This window comes from Alligator sinensis, unplaced genomic scaffold, assembly GCF_000455745.1.
Source record: "Alligator sinensis unplaced genomic scaffold, ASM45574v1 scaffold557_1, whole genome shotgun sequence".
In the NCBI taxonomy this organism is placed as follows: Eukaryota; Metazoa; Chordata; order Crocodylia; family Alligatoridae; genus Alligator; species Alligator sinensis.
Window position 1 is genome coordinate 862,670 of NW_005842349.1, and position 4,574 is coordinate 867,243.

The 4,574-nt window shown below is 43.9% G+C and overlaps 1 pseudogene; it reads right to left on the bottom strand.

Moving 5' to 3' along the window:
- The window catches only part of LOC102376471, a 24,791-nt pseudogene that overhangs the window by 9,590 nt on the left and 10,627 nt on the right, over nucleotides 1-4,574 (bottom strand).

Sequence of the window (4,574 nt, forward strand, 5' to 3'; positions counted from 1 at the left end):
TGCAGATAGTGCCCCTTGGGCAGCCTCCCACCTAAATTAACATCATAATTTATTAAGAACAAGTCATGGCAGGTGAATCAGGTGGGTGGCATGCCCAAAGGCAAGTAGGGAAATTAACACTGGCTAGTCAGGGAGCCCCACTTTGCCACAGTATTGTCTTTACATTTTTACAAGTATTCCAATAAAAACAATTTCTTTCCACATACAACTTTGGATTTGTTTGAATATAGCATTTAAACCACATTAAGTATACTGTATTTAATTTATTTCCTAATCAAATATTTCAGTTCAAATACTTGTGGCTATTGAGACATAAAATTAACATGGGGGTAGCTTTTTAGTTTTGTTTACTAAATATAAGTCAAATAAGCATGCTAAATCAGATCACACTCTATTTAGGGCATTGGAAAAAATTTTCTGGAAAACACACATCTCTGCCCACTAGGGCAGTGTGAAGCTTTGGGTGCCGATTTGATTTGGAGGAGATTCGACCTGATTCGGTGGCCAAATCTCCAAATGTGAATTGAATCAGGAGACCAATAAAAAGGTCTGAATCAATTTGAAGTGCTCTAAATCAATTCGGAAATGATTCGGAGAGTTTCAGGGATTCAGGCAGTCCCCACTCACTGCCGCAGGGAGCTAGACCAAGTAGGGGGCAGGGGGGAGCTGCAAGGGGGGGGCCCCAGCCAGGTCCCAACCCCACCCTGCTCCCCCAGCCTCCCTGAGAACCCCTTGACCCTTGCCCACTCTCCCAGTGCCCCCCCTCCATGGCTGCCCCGTCCAGCCCCAGCTTGTTATTCTTTAAAAATGGCCCCACACTCACCAGCTGCTGTTGGGGCCTCTAGGGGCTCATGACAGAGCCCCCCATGAAGTGAGGGCAGTGGGGAGCAGCAGGGATCACCCCCCCACCTGGCAGCAGCCAGTGAGAGCGGGGCTTCCCCCCCCAAGCCGATGCTGGGCCCAGGTGGGGCAACCATTGATGGGGCTGGGAGAGAGGACAGGGGCCAGTGAGTGTCAGGCAGCAGCCAGTGAGTGTTGGGCTTCTTTTTTTATAAAGAGCCGGGAGGCTAGGGCCAGGCAGGGCAGCCATTGATGGGGCTGGGAAAGTGGGCAGGGGATGAGGCCTGTTTGATTTGGAAATTCAGCTGATTCGGCAGTGAGTGAATCTCCAAATCAGATTTGGCTGAATCGATCACCGAATTGAATCACTGTCCCCTGAATCAGCCGAATCCAAAGCAAATACTAGTCACTTTGCACAGGCCTACTACCCATCCTCTTACTCAAGGCAGGATCATCCCTGACTAAACTATCCCAGCCAGGTGTGTCTAACTTGTTCTTCAAAATTTACAAGGATGAAAATTTCACAACATCTCTACGTAGCCTGTTCCAAAGCTTGATTGTCCTCGTAGTCAGAAAGTTCCTCCTAATCTCCAATTTAAATTTCCTCTGCTGCAACTTCAAGCTGTTGCTCCTAGTTCTGTCCCTCCACAGCCACAGAGAAAAGCACATCTCCAACCTCTGTGTATTTGCCTCTCAGGTATTTGAAGACTTAACAAATCTCCCCTTAGTCCTCCAGGTTAAATAACCCTAGTTCTTTCCTCATAAAACTTGCTTCCCAAGCCTGTTATAATTGTTGTCACTCTGTACTGGACTCTTTCCAAGCTGTCCTCACCCTTCCTGAAGTATGGTGCCCTAAACTGCACACAGTACTCCAGGTGAGGCCTCACCAGTGCTGAACTGAAAGGAGGAATCACTTCCCTTGACTTGCAAGGTAACACTTCTGTTAGCACAACCCAGTATTCTCTTGGCCTTTTTCATAGCAAGAGCACTCTGTTGGCTCATATTCAGCTTACTGTCTACTGTATCCCTAAATCCTTCTCTGCAGCACTACAGTCTAGACAGCTGTTCCCCAATCTGTATTTGTTTGCATATAATTATTCTGGCCCAAATGCAGATCTTTATATTTATCCTTGTTGAATTTCATTTGACTGACTGTGGACCATTTTTTCAGTCTATTGAAGTAATTCTGGATCTTAGTCCTGCCCTCCAGTGTCTGCAATTACACCCAGTTTAGTGTCATCTGCAAATTTGCTAAGCATGCACTCAGTGCCATCACTCAAACCATTAATGGGAAGATTCAACAAGACTGGATCAGGGACAGACCCATGGGGAATCCCACTTGATATCACCTGCCAACTACACATTGAGCCATTGATGACTACACATTAAGTATGATGATCCAACCACGTACGTATTCACCTTGCAGTACTTTGGCCCACTCTTTATTTCCTTAGCTTGTTGTACTGAGTTGTAGTCATTGCTCTTTTTTCTGACACATCTGCCTTTTTCTGACTCGCAAAGACTGAGGTAAAGAATTTTTTTTTTCAGCAGGCTAATCCAAGAAAAGTATGTGAATAATGCAAACTTGTCCTGTACTGTGCATGTATTGTTTCCTCACAGGTATAAACTAGGCTATTTGACACTCAATGGAAGACAAGGTACATTTGTACCTTATCTACTAATCAGAGTACATTTTGTACAAGGCAAGCTCACTGGAGGACAGTATGTGGCTTAAGATACACCGAGAGATTCATACATTATTATGATTAAGTGATTCAGTCCTTCCTGTTTCTGCATGGGAATATGATTATCTATAAGCCCTAAAAACACTTGCCAGTGACATTTCATTCAGTAAACAATATCCATTGTTCCTGGAGCTAGATGAGAGAAAACGAAGAAAACAAATGAAGATTAGAACGAAACAGAGCAGACTTGGAAGAAGGCTGAAGTTGGCAGACGGTAAACTGAGTGGCCAGAGGTAGGCAAGAAAGGTAGTTATATGGTGGAGCTCATTGAAAGCATCTTTGTTTAACTGTCTTTTGAAAGAGAAGGCTGATCCAATAACAATGGATTTTTGAGGGGTGGGGATAGGGAGTGGGGTGTTGAATTAATTTAGTTAAAATAAATTTTGATAGAAAAATCTCTCATAGTTTAATCCTGAAATGGAAAAAATATTTCCTGTAGAATGAGAATTCCATTGTTCAGGCAAATTGCTTCACATGCATGGTCCCAATGCCTGTATGCAGGGGAACTCACCCTATCACTAATTTAATGTCCAAGTGTCTTCTCCAACCTCCCATCTCCTGAAGTACCCTCTTTACTCCTTTGAAACAGAAAAGTCACTGTGGCAAAAGGGAGAGTTTTTATCTCCTTGTTACCCCGCACATATCTTCAGGACCAGCCCACCCACCTTGCTGGGTGCATAAGCCTAAGTAAGCAGTAACAGCATAGGACAATAAAATTTCAGCATATATATATTATATATAAAAATTAAAATTTCAATGATTAACTAATTTATTCATTAGGAAAATAAAATATAACTAACCTTAAAAAGTGCCTCCGGGAGGGACAGAAGATATGAGACAGGACCTATTGTGTGCTGAAATGTATATAAGGGACCCAATGCAAAAAACATTTTGATTTTTTGAGCCAACTCTGGCATTGCTGAAAATGCTACAAAACCTGAAAAATCACAAGAGAATATGGCAATCTTGCAAAAACAAAAATTGTCATTTTATCACTTTACTGATAGCATCAATGAAGAAATTTTGTTTTTCCCTATGAAAAAAATGAATATTTTATTAATATAATTCTGATGGAAAATGCCCAGCTGACTCTGCTCAGAACTCCACCCTTCAACTGGAAGCTCTGCTACTCAGGTGAAAATCTAGAAAGAAGAGTATAGGCCAGCTACCTCCATGAGCAGTACTCATGGAACATCATTCAGAAGTTCCCTTCCAGTTCCCTACTCCTTGAGCTGCCTGGGGAACAAAAGAGAACAACTGAAAGGAGCCCAAGAGCTACATTATGTGATGTAAGACTGTCTATTATTACTCTTCTTCACCAACCAGGGATTACTGAAAAAATACAGCATTCCAGCTCTGCCCTTCCAGAATGCATTATGTCATCTGCAATACTTCCCACCTTCTTAACAAGTTTTCCCCATATTCCTTGCACACAATTTATCGGTAACAATAAGTCTGTTCACAGAAAAGCTTGAGGTACCCACTCCTGAAACACAACATCACAGATCAAGGAGATTCACAGCAGTCTAAACCAGGTGTTGTCAACCAGGGGTATGTGTACCCCCAGGGATACTTGGAAAGGGGCTACGGGGTATGTGCGGGCAGCCAGGGATGGAGCACTATCACCTACCACCCTGCACTCTGCCTTCTACCAGGAGCAGAGCTGATGGAGGGGTGGGGGGCAAGGGCAGCAGCTCCCCTCTGCAGGCCGCCTGATGGGCAGTGGGACTCATAAAAGAAGGCTGAGAGGCGATCTTGTGACCATCTACAAATTCATTAGGGGGATGCAGCAAGGGATTGGAGATGCTCTGTTCACCAGAGCACCTCTTGGGGTAACAAGGAACAATGGTCACAAACTGACAGAGAGCAGATTTAGGCTAGCTATCAGGAAAAACTTCTTCATGGTAAGGGTGGCCAAAATTTGGAATGGGCTTCCAAGGGAGGTGGTGCTCTCCCCTACCTTGGGGGTCTTTAAGAGAAGGTTGGATA